Consider the following 15,746-nt stretch of genomic DNA (forward strand, 5'->3'; position numbering starts at 1 on the left):
GGGGGGAGCCCCACTGGAGGTTTTCTCCCAAATTTGCCCTAAACCAGGACAATATCCCTTTTCTTCTTCATCCAACTCACTCATCCTGTCTTCATGGGAGAGTTGCTGCAGCCCTGTGACCATCTTCATGGGCCTCCTCCAGGCTTGTTCCAACAGGTCCACATGAGCAAAAGGAATTGTTCAGCACCATCAGTGACATAGGCATGACAGTAATAAACATTAGGAATTTTGAAGACTTTTCATACTGATAAACAAATGACTGTTGGCAAGAAATTTTGTCAACAAGATCCTAGAAATAGAGGAAAATAGACATTAAACAGTAAGACAACAATGACCTTAGTTTGAAAGAACACACAGTGAAAAGGAAGGAAATCAACCAATTTGTGCATGGAGCAGCCCACGGCTGAAGAAAAAAATCTCAAGGAAACATAACACATGAAGCTCTCTGAAGTTTCCTTAATGTATCATTGATCACTTAATTGTTGCCAGGGTGTCATGGAGTTACTTTACCTTTAAGAAAGTTTAAGTTGCTGGGATCTGCCTGGCGTCTTTTCTCCTGACCAATTATCGGTGATTGCTGAGAATTGACAGCAGTTTAGGCCATTGAAAAGTGGGATCAACTTGTGAACCCTACCTTAAAGTGTAAAACCAGAGCTTTCTTGGTTCTCTTTGTTTCCTGGCTGGGAAGGGCGGCAGAGCTCCAGGCCTCCCGTTCCCTGCCCAGGCCATGCGGCCGGGCGGGGACTGGGCTGGGCCCAGCGTCTCCCGGCCGGGGGATGCGGGCCCTGTGGAGGGGGTTTTCTCCGGGCCGGGCCGAGCCGATCTCTGGCTCGGCTGCAGGTTTTTTGCTGTGGCTGGATTCACTGGAGACTGCTGAGTGAAGGAGAAGGGCTCTGGGCCTGCAGCGGGCTGGGCGCGGCGCCTACACTCTCCAGGGCAGCCATGAGGAACTTTCCATCGCAGACGGCTCCAGCTCCTGCACCGGCCGAGGCCACAGAACTACCTACAACAGCCTGGGCAAGATTTTAACTCTTTCATTACCCAGATGAGACTTGCGGATTAATCTTTTTATCCAGACAGAGAAAAGAGAGTGATCAACATGAAAAGAGACTTTATAAACTACTAGTGACAGGAAAGAAAAGAAAAGGTAGAGAATTAAGAAGATGCTTTAATTAAGCTGAAATATCTTTCTGTTAAAACTATGGAAATGGACAATAAGGTCTTGAAAACACTCCTTTAATTCATGACAGTATATAGGGAGGAATAGAGTGTTCAAAGTGTAAATTTTGAGTAAAAAAGTAGAGTAATTATGGTACAGTGAGGTGCTGGAAGATTTGAAGCCTTGAGAGGCAATGAGAAAACTGTTTTCTAGTGATGCTATTCACAGAAACAGATGAAGAAGACTTTTTGCCTTTGAATAACTTATCCTTAAAAATCCCATCCCTAGACTCATGGCCCATACACACTTGAGAGTGATGTGAAAATGGGAGGAGTGGGCTCTAATAACAGCAGCTCTGGGCAGCTAACATTAGAGCAATGGAAAACTATAACAAAAATAGTTTTTCTTGTGAGAAACTCCATAAATTAACAGGAAGAAACTTCTGTTTCTCTATAAAGACTGGTGAAAAGACTGTAGCAAGAATTGGGACTGTTTTAACCATCAAAGTTCCAAAGGTTTTGTCTCTTTTGTCATGTGAACAAGGGAATAGTGGGTAGACGGGATGAAAAGGTTTTTCTGGAAGTTTATTCTGGTGTTCTTATTGTAGTTTGTCAATAAACTTTCTTTTTTTTCCCTTTTAAGTTTTATGCCTGTTTTGCTCTTGTTCTAATCCATATCTCACAGCAAGAAATAAGTAATTTTCTTAGTTATTGGTTTAAAACCACAACACAGGGATGTTTGACTGGTCATGCATTAAGAAAATATGCTACTGTCCATAAGTATGGTATTAATAACAGTAGATTTGGTTATGATTACAAAAATTTTATTAGATAATGAAAGAAAATTACTTTCTAACATTTTAAATTTGAAATTAATCTAGATAGGTGTCTGAAAATACAGATAATGGCTAATAGCATATTCAGAAATACTTATCACTAATATCCACTGGTTCCAAAAATCTCTTTACTGGCACGTGTTATTATTGCAGAGATTTTGCCATTCCAAGATGTACAGAAGACAGACAGATGCTGTTGTTCTAGTAACAGAGAAACAGTTTATAAAGGAATACTTAGGGTGAAAGCAGACAAATGAATTTGCCGTATTGGCTCATAACAAAAAATAGCTGTCACAGGCAGTAATATCACTACAGTATCACTGCCTGACCAAGACAGCACCAGATGCACTGCTGTGACATGCTGAGATAGGTCTAAAAAGTTGCAAATCTAGGAGGTAGGATATGTGGGATTGCTCAAGTATATAATTATGAGACAAAACTTCACAGACAATTCTGAGACTATATTTTTGGACACTGTAAATATAGCAGTTAGGCTGAGAAGACAGCCAAAGACAAGCAATACCGTTCCCCACAAGTTCTAAAGGAAATCAATTCCTGCCACATGTAACCATGCAGTTAAAACTGTCTCTCAGTATCAAGCATAGAAAGTAGTAAACATGATGAAAAATTTTTAAAATTAGTCTGGTAACGCCAGTGAATTCAATCTGAAATTGTACCAAGCAAATTATTAGAAAGTATAATAAACCATAGAATTAAAAAGTTGATACTTGGATAAAAATATCTTGTGGAAGAATCAACATAGCTTTTTAAAGAGAAGCCATACCTCACAAATAAATGGTAAAAAAACTACATATGCCTAAGTTTTATCCTGCCATCCTGAGTACAAACAGATCTGCTCTTGGTCCTTCCAGAACTGCTGTATGAAGCAAGCCAAGGTATGAAGGCTCCTGAACTCCCCACGAGCTGCAGTCAGGCTTCTGGAGACTTTGCACACCTGCCAAATGCAGTGGGCACTCAGAGGCCATATGCACCAGGCTGAGGACCTGGATCAGGGGAGAAGGTGTAGCTTCCACTAATTCTCTCCATGGACTCCTCTTTCTACAGGCCATGAAGAGATATAAATGTTCATCAGTCATTTCTCAAAGGAATGAGTATGTGTGGGTCCCTCCCAATAAAGTTATTCCATTCTCTCAAATTAGCTAAATATAAAAAGGAGTTATTTTAATATAGTACCAAATACAACATGAAGCTACTGGTTCAGCACAAAGCTTCCTGCTCAGCACCACAGCTCCTAAACTTTCCTGTGTGCTTTTGATAGCGGGAATAAGCATCTAAACTATTCCAAAAATTCTCTTCAAATTGCGTATTGTAACAGCAGGTGGCACTGTCACATCAAAACTTGTACAATCATTTCCTGTTCAAAGCTGAATCAGAATTTACTCCTAGATAATGGCGCTGAAAAGTGAGTGACAAGCAAATTTGCACATTATAATTAAATATCATTTCCTAAATATTCTTCATTTCTGATCAACCATTTGAATCTTACAATGTTTTAATCCTCTGGTGTGAGCTATTACATTTGCCAATACACTTGTAATGATCCCCTTTGTTCTGTTTAGCCATCCTTGCAGTTCTGCATTCCCAGAAGAAATCAGCTGAAGCATACATAACTATTTCTTCCAAAACTGCTTAGCTAATAAGATGCAAAACTGAAATTTCCTCTTTTCACATACAGTACAATGTATGAAAGCTGAAATGACAAAGAAAAATCAACTTTGACTGTTTCTTGAAAGCAAAAGCTTTTTACTGAAAGATTTACCAAATGACTTTAAGTACTCAAACACTTCATGAAAGAGGAGCAGGAGAAGTCTGGCTATTCTGAAACACTAATATCTATAGCCATAACAGTTCTATGTAGAAGTATCAACTGAACCACCTCTGGAAAAGGCCCCAGACCACATGCTCTGTGTTTGATGTGCACAATATATATTTTACTTTGTATTACAATTTTTAAAAATTATATTATTGACTAATACAATGGAAATTCTGGAGCCAAGACAGAAAACAGAAAAATAGTATCAGATTTTAAAACTAATCATACTACTTTAAGTAGGGATTTGTAATACAAATGGGTAATTTTCCACAATAAAGAGCATTTCATCCCAGAGAAAAATTTGATATACAAACATTATTTTTCACCTGCACTGGAAAATACAGATTATTAAAAATAAAATTCAAAAATTTAAAGACTGCAAGAGTCTTATAGAAATATTTTAATCTGCTAATATTAAAGAGTATTTGAGTTGTAACTGAAAAGTCAAGTCTGTGATATTTTGGCTTTTTGGTATAATATCTTACAGTTATATCACAGGCATCACATTACGAAAGAGAAGGCCAGATTCAGCCCCAGCCTTGATCTCCCCTTTTGCAGCAGCACAGGCTTTGTGCCTCAGGATACCAAAATAGGGGACCAGTGCACAACACTGAGAGGAAGGTAGGGACTCTCATTTAAATAAAATGTGTGATATTCTTCCACCATTGCTAGATGTGTCTGAAATAGATCTAGATCTCTTCAGCGGCATCTGTGTGTTCATTATCCTGTTTCTGCTGGCATCCAGAACATGGAATGAAGTGCAACAAACAGAAGCTGAGCAGGTGGGTTGGACCACATGACTTCCAGAGGTGTCTTCCAGCTTCAATCACTGTGATTTTGTCATCCCAAGTCTTTTCTAATCAAGATTTGCTAAATAAAATTACCAAATAGCAGTGGCCTCCATGTAACAGTAGATAAATTTCTGACCACTTTTCAAGGGGTTCAATTACATTAATTTCCCCAGGCTCTCTCTGTTGTTAATGTGTTATCCCTGCACCCATCTAGTGTACGAAATCTGTGGAGATGCTGTTCAAGCCAGCTGTGAGGGTGTGAGGATGTGAAATTCTTGTCTGTTGCTTCCCTTCTGGGCTATTCAGCATCCCATATGAATATGCTGGCATACAGGCAAAACTCCCTTTTTGTAGGATGTAGAGTGTACATGCCATTAGCAGTGCACGCACCATTGCACAGATGGTGCGAGAGCAGATCCTCACTGGATCTCCCAGGGGAAGGCCAAATCTCACCAATGCTGCTGAGACCTGTTCTTCAAATTATTTTAGTGAGGGTCTGTCATGGGGTAGCTTTACCTGTAAGGTGGTTTTGAGAGCTAAGGAAGTTGAAGCTGCTGGTGGCTGATGGGAGTCTTTCCTCCTGACCAATATCGGTCATTTCTAAGAATTGACAGCAGTTTTAACCATTGAAAAGTGAGATCAACTTGTGAACACCCCCTTAAGATGTCAAGTCAGAGCTCTCTTGTTCTCTTTGTGTTTCCTGCTTCTGACAAGGTAACAAGGCTCTGTCGTGGCCTCCTCCTCTCCCCCCTCCAGGCCGGACAAGGCCGCAGAAGGTGGGGGGGAGAAGCAGAGCCGGCCAGCCTGGCTTAGTTTTCAGTTTCTGCTGCTGGACTGAAACCTGACACCATGAACTCTTGCAGCTTTTCTAAGGCTTTAATTCTTTTACTCCCTGGATAAAACGTACAGATTACTCCTTTTTTCCCAGAGAGACAGAGAGAGAGAGACAATCAACATGAAGAAGACATCATAAGACCACCAACAACAGTGAGAAAAAGAGTTAAGTTTTAGATGGAGAGAGAATAAGGAGATGCTTTATAAGCTGAAAATATCTTTCTATTAAAGCTATGGAGATGGACAATAGTAGTTTGAAAAGACTCCTTTAATTCATGACAGAGTATATTGAAAGGAATGGAGTGTTCGAAGTGTGGACTTTGAGCAAAAGAGAGAGTAATTGTGATACAGTGAGGTGCTGGAACAGAGTTGAGCGAAGATTTGAGGCCTTGAGGGCAATGAGAAAACTGTTTCCAGAGAAGCTCACAGAGGCAGATGAAGAAGACTTTTGCCTTTGAATAACTCATCCTTAAAATGTCATCCCTAAACTCATGGCCCATACACACCTCAGAGTGATGTGAAATGGGAGGAGTGAAATCTGATGACAGGATTTCCAGGCAGCTGGCATCAGAAAAATAGAAAACTATAACAGAAATAGTTTTCTCGTGAGAAACTCCATAGATAAGCAGAAGAAGATTTCTGTTTCTCTACAAAGGCTGATGAAAAGACTGTAGCAGGAATTGGGACTGTTTTAACCACCAAAGTTCTAAAGTTTTTCTGTCTCTATGTTGTCACCTGTACAAAGGAATGGTCAGGTAGTGGGGGATAAAAGAGTATTCTGGAAGTTTATTTTGCTGTTTTTATTCTTGTAGTTTTGTTAATAAACTTTCTTTATTCCTTTTAAGTTTTAAGCCTGTTTTGCTCTTGTTCTAATCCATATCTCACAGCAAGAAATAAGTAATTTTTTAGTTACTGCTTTAAAACCACAACAGGGTCAGGTCTCTCTCTAGTGCTTTCAAAGTTTGTTTTTTGTACCAAAACTCCTCTCAGAAGCAGGAAGTTAAGGACTAGATAGAAAACCCAAGAAAGCAGGCAACCTAAGTGCTCCAGTCTGTAAAGCTAGGTCCCTTAAAAGACAGTTTGTGCAGTTTCAGGAATTTGATGTTCTAAGCTATTCTGTTGCCATACAAGGTTTAATGAAAGAAAAAAGAAATCAATTGTACAATTTAAATTTAAGCTAAATTAAATTCAAGCCCACGCTGTTTTAAATTTGTCAAAGGGCATATAAACTGGGTGGGTGGAACAGCAGAAACTCATATATGCTATCAGCAAGACCTTTCCTTCAGGTATTAGCAAGCCAACTTCCCAAATGCATAAAAGTAATACCTCAAGATGAAGAAGTTTATCCTACTTTAGTCCATCTTTTTCCAATTTATTCCAACCAATAATCTGGCCCAGTGCCTTTCAACTTGCTCATACAACTTTGTCTCCCAATTATATTTCAGTGTTGATTACAGCATAGCTACCTAGTTAGGTGGTGTATTTAATATGTTAGCACATTTTTCTCTTTGACAACTTTGGAAAGTTGTAATTTTCAGCAATTTTCTTTCTCTCTTCCGTGCTCCAAAGCTAGTACTATTGAGGAGCTGGCATTCTGAATCAAGCCACAATGCTAAAACTACTAATCTTGTAACATATGAGAGCGAGCCTTTGGGATTTTATTTTCACCAGCATATGTTACATACTTCTTTAGTGCAAGCAAGAATCACTGAGGATGATAAACAGAAGATATAGGCCAAGAAAAAATTATTATTTTCTTTTAAGTGTTCCGGTGGTACTGTGTTTTAAGAATTCATTAATCATTTGCTAGGTGAAGCTGATAACTTACAAGCAAAAACAAAAAGACTGAAAAGAGCTGGAAAGGAGTTGCTTCAGCCAAAGTAATACTTTTATTTCAAGAAAGTCCTTTGTGTAGGGTAAAATTATTAATTAGCTTTAGATGAGGTTTTTTTGAGGCCTGACTTCCTATATATGTAATTTTACTCATTCACTATAAAGTATTTGAATTATTTTAAGAAAGATATTTTTGGCTTAACTCACTTTTTTAAATGCAAGTGCCATTTGATATTTCCAAGGGCACCTGACATATCTGCTTAGAACTAGCAGATGTGAGGCCAAACATGTATCCATGCTTCCCCAAGGAAACAAGTGGAGGCCGAACAGAAGCATGTCTATACATGCTGGGTAGTTTGAGCTGCACACAGACAAGTAACATTATGGGAAGAGGCGGTTGTGCTGAATATATAAACTGCAGGAAAACAACAGGGAAGAATAATTTTAGAATGATCCTTCTCCTATCTATCCAGACCATAAACATTCACCTCAACAATCTGAAAGCTGATTTACAAAACAGGAAAGGAGACATGCTTTTTAAAAGTAATATCAATTATCATTAGCCACAGAGAGAGACAAAATTTGCTATAAACCACATTTTAGAAAAATGAATTGTCTCAGATTTAGTTAATGACATCCAGTCTAGCCACTCCAGCCTGGCAGCTAGGACTTAGCCATAGAACTTTGTTGGAGCCATAAAAAGGGAATTCTTGTGAAGCAAATAAGAAGCAGAGATTTCCCTCACACAGAGAGAAGCATAAAGAGGCTGGCAATCATGTTGTGCTGCTGAAGTAGATCAAAGCAGTCAGTTTTGATGAATTAATTGAATCCTGAGTCACTGGAATTACTCTGGAAGTCATTAAAACAGCATCAAGGAGTCAATATAGTTATTAAACCTGATGAACTAAGGATAAAAATTTAGGAAGGGTGGTGTCTGTTTACTCTGGAGAAAACTGAGATGATCTCATTAATACATATAAATATCTCAAAGGAAAGTGTCAACAGGGTGGCACCAGACTCTTCTGTGGTGCCCAGCAACAGAACAAGGAATAATGGCCATAAAATGAAACACAAGAGGTTTCAGCTCAACAAAAGTAAGAACTTCTTTACACTGAGGGTGTCAGAGCACTGGAACAGGCTGTCCAGGGAGGTCATGAAGTCTCCCTCTGTGGAGACATTCCAAACCCACCTGAACATGTTCTGTGTAACCTGCTCTAGGTGACCCTGCCTTGGCGTGGAAGTGGGACTGGATGATCTCCAGAGGTCTCTTCCAACCTTAGCAATTCCATGATTCTGTGAAAGGAAGGTAAGGCAAGGCAAGACAAGGCTAGGAAAGACAATGAAAGCCAACACCGGGAAGGGGACAAAAAAATGACACAAGGTACAGGTACAGCCACTGACTGGTTTTAGATTCTTCATTCAGAGAGAAATTTAAGTGAAAATAAAAATTACACCTGAAAGACAATACTTGTTCCAAAAATCAGAGATGTCTAGTTAAAATTGGTTAATCAGACTAGAGGAACTTTTCAGTTTTATAAGCAGAATTTAAAGCAAACAAAATTTAGTCAAAATCACTGAAGTTTTTTTGTAGCAAGCAATGATAATGTACAGAGAATGACAATTCATAGTATCTGTGAATTCACAGAAAATTCATAGCTTAGCAGCCTTTGCTCAATATTTATGCAATTTACTTTTAAAGCATTTTTACTCATTAAGCAAAAATTATTTCTACTAAATAAATAATCAAGTAAAACACTAACAAAGGCACATAAATTTAACTATGCTTTCAAAGACAAATCAAAATGGATTATTTTGCAGAATCACATCCCAAATATTTATCAAACACACAGTCTCTTTTATTAGGATTATATATGTTCAATTAAAGAAAAGCATATATGTGTGCTTGACTTCATGGGTTCTTCCTGAAATAACTCAGTTTGTTTGCATGTTAAAGTTACACATTTTCTTCTTGATGACAAGTTCTACAGCATCCTTAGAGGATAGTGCTTTTATCAGGAATTATTCCACTGAGTCAGAAGTTGAGAACGATCAAGCACAGCAGCATGATTAAGGCCAATGGAAATCAAACTAGAGTGGAAAGGAAAGAAATTACAGAAACAAAACAATTGTATGAGAAAGAGGAAGGGAAAACATGGCCATCAGCCTTTCAGGCTTTCTACCATTCCATTTAGGCAAACTCTTGGTACAACACAAACAGTTTTACAGAAGAGGAGATTTGGATATTATTACAATAGAATATCCTCATTCTTCTGGATACTAATTCCTTTTCATTTGTCAATATGTAATTTTTTATGTAATATTTTATGCTTACTCAAGGTTATTTATGGCTTTATTGACACTTAAGATTATTACTGCTATAATATGCATTATACATTAATATACAATATTAATATACAATACACAATAATATTTTGAGCTACAGTAGTGTCCAGAGGGGAATTGAACTGTATTTTCTCACAGGCAAGCTGAGAACAAGGTTGTATCTAAATACAAACCTTAGTTCAAGACACAGAAGCAAAAGTCCAACGGAAGGAGAGAGGATTTCCTCCTTGAAGTAGAGAAGAATTAGTCAGTGTAGCAAAATTCTTTCAGAAACTGTCTGTGGAACACAAAACCTGAGTATTTAGCTACTTAGAACTGTGATTTAGTCTGTCTGTGAATTGATTAGCACTATCTAAGGAGACTTCCTGCAGTCTGATAGATTACAAATTCTTTCTTATTTTTGAACACTACATGCTTGATCCAAGCTATACAAAGTCTCTTGCAGCCTGAAAAAAGGAATGAAATTGATCAGCACACCCATCATCACCCCTAGAAAATCTGTCAGACAACAATGAAAGGTTTACAAAACTCAGAGACATTAAATAGATTTTTTTGACAGGCTTGTACCCATAAACATACACCTACTGACATCTATAAAAACACTGCCTGTTAGAGTTTTAATAAGTGAATAACAAAGACATTTAAACAACTGCAATTAGAATACCACCAGTGAGGGGAATTAACTAACATATCTAGTTTTATGCATGTTTGAGGTGAGTACTTTCACACATTTGCTTCTATTTCATTGTTTCTCTTCTTAAACACACACAACAAAATCAAGAAAAAGTTACTGATACTGTGTGGGAATTGCCTGTCAGATGCTTTATCCTCGAAATAAAGCCCACAATAAAGGATGTGGGTTTTAGCTATTGAATAGAAATTATCACAGTTGTTTATTACTGTGCAGATGTAATAAGAAATGGCTGAATTATTTAGAATCCACTCTTCTTACAAAAAAAAAAAAAATTATTGTGCTGGCTTTGGCTGAGGTGGAGTTAACTTTCTTCACTGTTGCTGGTATGGAGCTATGTTTTGGATTTGTGTTGTACACAGGGTGACAACACAGAGATGTTTTTGTTATTGCTGAGCAGGGCTTACACAGAGCTTTCTGCTTTTTGCGCTGACAAACTGGTGAGGGAGTTTTGGGTGCATGGGAGGTTGGGAGGGGACACAGCCAGGACAGGTGACCCAGACTGACCAGAGGGATATTCCAGACCATGTGACATGCTCAGTATATAAAGTTGGGAGAAGAAGGAGTAAAGGGGGAATGTTTGGAGTGACGGGGCTTTTCTTCTCAAGTCACCATTACCATAATGGAGTCCTGCTTTCCTGGAGATGCTTGAACACCTGCCTGCCCCTGGGAAGCAGTGGATTAATTCCTTCTTTTGCTTTGCTTGTGTGAATGGCTTTTGCTTTCCCCATTAAACTGTCTGTGTCTCAGTCCCTGAGTTTTCTAGTTTGCACTGATCCAATTCTCTCCCTGATGCTGCTGGTGGGGCAGTGAGCCAGTGGGGCTTGGCTGCTGGCTGGGGTTAAACCACAACAGTTACAAAACATCATTAGTTCCGACACCCACAGTCAGGTGTGCATGTCGTAAGAACTGTTCCAGTGAGTGCTTGGATCACATTGTTGGAGCAGTTGAAAAGCCTGGGAAATTTAGTCTGACTAATTAATGAGATACTATTTATGCAAATGAGACAGGCTGAAATTGAGGATAAGGACTGTTTCTATCCATGAAAGTTTTCTCCAAAGTGCACTCCGAAAGCTCTCCAGAGGGCAGAGTCCTTGTACAGCACAAATGAACTCCAGTACATGAGCTGAGAAGTCAACGAGCACACTTTCCCTTCCATGCACCCAGAAGCAGTAAGGAATATCTCCCCCACAAAGTCCAGCAGTTTTTCATGCACTCCTGTGGGACCCAGATACCTCTAAATCTTTGGTCACCTGGAAGCATGAAGTGTTCTGAGGAAGTACAGTCTAATTGCACATGGCAGCAATTAATTGCAATTAATCATAACTTTACCTATTTCACAGTAATGTTGTGAGGAATAACAAATACTGAATTTCTAAAATTATTTGTGACATGCAGAACAAATGATGTTATTTCAAAAATACAAAGTATTTTCATAGTTATCTAAACAAGTATATGATACTTGTTAATAAATAGATAATTATAAATAATAAAATATAATAAATGCTTGTGTTGGTAAGAACTAATAACTATATAAATATATAATTTATCCATAATTATAGCATAGTTATAACATTTATAACTTATATAAATAGTAGAGCATTTATTTTTTTTTCACAAAAAATAATAAAAATACTACAAAACTCTAGGGTCAAATTCTTGTGACAAACCATAGATGCCTACAGTGTTAGCACTTTATCTGACCTGTTGTCTAGCCTTCCTTTTCCACCAGGGGAGACAGATGGACCTTTGTGAGGTGTGATTCATCCCATCCTAAAGGAGATGTATGTACAGCAAATAATTAATTGCTTCTTTGAACCTTCTATTTCTCTTCTTTGACTGAAGAGGCTAAAGGAGACTGGCAGGGCAAAGAAATTTTTGCTTCTCATAGGCAGACAAAGTTGGTCAATTACACATAATCACCACTTAAGAACCACAGTTCCTCTTACAGAATTGATTAATCCAGCTAAAGGACATGTGAGGTTAGCCAATTTACCAAAATTAATTCTGTAAATTTAAAAGCTCTTAAGAAAATTTGGATGACTGAAAAGATAGTGAACAATCATCTTACAAAGTAGGCCAAGTATGGGGTTTTGCATTATTAGCTGAAGGAAATTATTCAACACATAAAATGTATACTGAAGGATTGTGGAGCAAAGAAACACCAGTCAAACTCAGCAGAGAAATTGCCTGAACACATTTCTCTTTTGCACTGAATGAAATTATCTCAAGTTATTTCCATGATGATGTTTCCCTCTGTATGAAGACAGGCCTGTACTGGTTTTTCTGTTTGTTTTCAGATGCTCAGCTATTCTGCTTGTTCAGCGGTGCAAATTGAATTGTTAATTACAGACGGATTGGATGTTTTTCCATTAGTAAAGATATAAGTCATTACAATAAAAAAGTTTTATGAATGACTCAGCATTTTAAAGTTGCCTGATAACTTGATTATGATACACAAATTCTTAAATAATGCTTAGTTTTGCCTAGAACCAGTTGCTTAGAGATAGCTACTAACTTGTAGGTGTCACAGGTGGGAGTGGGAGCTTCAGACAAAGTTTATTAGAGAAGCCCTTCTGCTGAGTCATGAGCTGCAGCAATGACCCCTGGCTTTCTAAACTTCTCAGTCTTAGCCCTAGACTTTATCAACACTTTAAGTAACTTTTCTCCACAGGATTAATGATAGCAAACCAGATCTATTTGGATAAAATTAATTATTTATTATGCCTCATAACAAAGCAAAAATCTTAATCGGTATTACTTGCTGTACAGTCTAAACTAATAGTTGTGTAAAGTATTGGATAGCAATTATATTAAAGCTAGCAAGAAGAAACAATTATTAAGTAGAGATTGATATAATTCACCATCATCATTCATCATCAGTGCTCATGGGCAGATCTCTTTTAGTCAGCCTCGAGTATCCTTGAGATACAACCCCTACCCAAGGAAGGAATCTCCACACACTCCAAGGAGGAATATGTTCTCTAACCATATGACAGGGAACTGGACCCATAGAGTATAAAGCAGTTGACATGCTAGATGTTAACTAGTGACAGCTGCATGTCTCCAGTTGTGTTACTATCAGGATGTTAATTTTGGGGTTGGTGAGCAGACTGGTTTTAGCATAATTCAACACCAAAATCAGCACATGACAGCCCCTCTCAATCTAATACTGAGAGCCTTTCAAATAGGGCATTGTCCAAGTAGCTTGACCACATTCCAGGGCAGAGCATCCTGCCACAGTAAGTAAAATTTTCATAGGCTGGAATTGATCATATCACTCTTAAAGAAGATATCCTTGCTGTTGGCTGTTTTACTTTCTATACTTTTATAAGTGGGAAAAATAAAGCCGTGATCCAGTGTGCTACTGGAAGATCATGATGGAACATAAGACAATGAATATTCACAGATTTAGAAGACAGTTTCTTTGAAGAGTAGAGACTTTATTGCCTGAGAGAAGTTTAAATTTAAAAAGATCATTGTCTTCCATCTCTGCTAAAGTGATAATGGGAAGGTAACTAATAACAGAAATTCCTCCAAAAGCCTTCACTTTTGAGAATCCTCAAAAAAATTCCACCTAAAAATGAATGTGTTGATATTTTGTTAACATTAACAATGCCATGGGAATCCATGGGAATGTAGCAAGTGTCTATGAACAAGAGCAGTGAGAATGGATGTTGGTTTGAAATTACAAGAAGATGGTTCAGCCAGGTTCTTGCACTGATGACACAAGCCCAGCAGTCTAGAGTGTGCTGAGGTAAGCACTTGCAACTCAGTATAAAAATAACTCGGGTAATAAGGTGTGAGTGGTCTTGAAGGAAAGCAAGTCTGTGCAGTAAATTAGCACAGGAGAAACTAATGAAGAAACACAAACAGTAAAATGTAATCATTGGAACAGAACACAGGAAAGAATGAATACAAAATTGATTTAAGAGCTCTGTAGTTTACCTGAACTGCTAGCAGAAAGGAAGTGACATTTGCCAAATTAAAAGATTTCAGCTGTAAGGTTAAGTAATTTCAAATTTACTTAAGGAGAAGACCAAAAGCTTTGCTAGTTATCTGATGGAGCAGTGAGTTTAGCTGCTAAATTAAACAAATAATTCTGGGCAGGGACAATATCAAGAACAATACATAGATTGTTGCATGCATTTAATGTTTATTCTGTTTCTGATAATATAAACTTAAATCTCAGATTGATTGATTAAAGTTTCATCCTGTATTTAATGACTTCACTCTCCTTGAACTATTTTAAAATTTATTTTGAATAAGGCATTATTTTGCATGGTAAATCATTGGAGCTTTTTTCAGCGTAGAAGCATGGTCTGTTTAAAGGGAAGTATTTTTCCCCTTGATACATATATGTAATCTCCCTTAGCACTGCTGGGATATGCCTGCTCAGTGATAAGAGCACAGAGTAATAGCTCCTAAAAAATGCATTAGGTAGGTCAACAGTCAGTTCTAATTGCATATCTTTTATTCATCTCAGAGGGCTTTGGGGATTTGGAATAATGCAGCTAAAATTAAAATTTGAAAATTCTTATTAATCTCCTTCACTGATCTAATAAGAGTGAAAGTAACATCCAGCCTAGCATTAGATATAGTGTTTACCAAACTCAGTTTTATGCATTAATGCCCATTTCCATTACAGTTTCATCAGAAAATATCAGCAACTTTCTTTCCTGTGCAGTTGGTGGATGTAAAACTAGCCCTTACTTCAAAAAAAGAACTGCTCATATGTGTAAGTTGCTCTACAGAACTAACTCCCCAGCTACGCTTTTTTTACTTCCTACCACATTGTAAAAGGCAAGAAAATAAATAGAGTCTGAAAGTGGGTAGTGTTCAGAGATACTGAAAACAGCTTTCTTAACATAGCCCTGATTCCATACTCTCTTAAACTGTTTTCACACAATGTGAACCAAACTGTGTGTCTTCTTCTGATCTGTCTGTTCCATGCAGCAAGCTCAAAGGAAGTGAGATCTGTCTGGTTTCAGCTGGATCATTTCCACAAGAAAAGCAGAATATCCCTGGGGGGAATAAAGCTGTGTTAATATGCCCTTATCTCACTTGCCAAAGGAAACAGCAGAGAGTTTTCTAGAGAATTTCTAGGTTTAATCTTTTCTCACCTGTTATTGCAAGAGTGACATTACAGCAGCTCTCAGACTATATGAAAGACAGGCTTCAGACACCTAGGTTGTAAAAGAACCACAGCTGGTCCTGAAGAGCACTGCTTCAAACTAACCAAAGGGAAATATTCAACAGAGGATCTAGCCAGTACCACTGTCATTGCAGGAGACTCTTGATCTCCATGAAGGAAATGGAGTTTACGATACCGATTATGTCTTGTGCTAAATGCAGTCAAGTTCGGGGCTCAAAACTTGCATCTTGTACAAAATTTATCACAGACAAACAGTGATACTGCTAACATT

Source organism: Pseudopodoces humilis, chromosome 1 (assembly GCF_049639895.1).
Source record: "Pseudopodoces humilis isolate 2021_Gansu_Grassland_sample_001 chromosome 1, ASM4963989v1, whole genome shotgun sequence".
Taxonomy (NCBI): Eukaryota; Metazoa; Chordata; class Aves; order Passeriformes; family Paridae; genus Pseudopodoces; species Pseudopodoces humilis.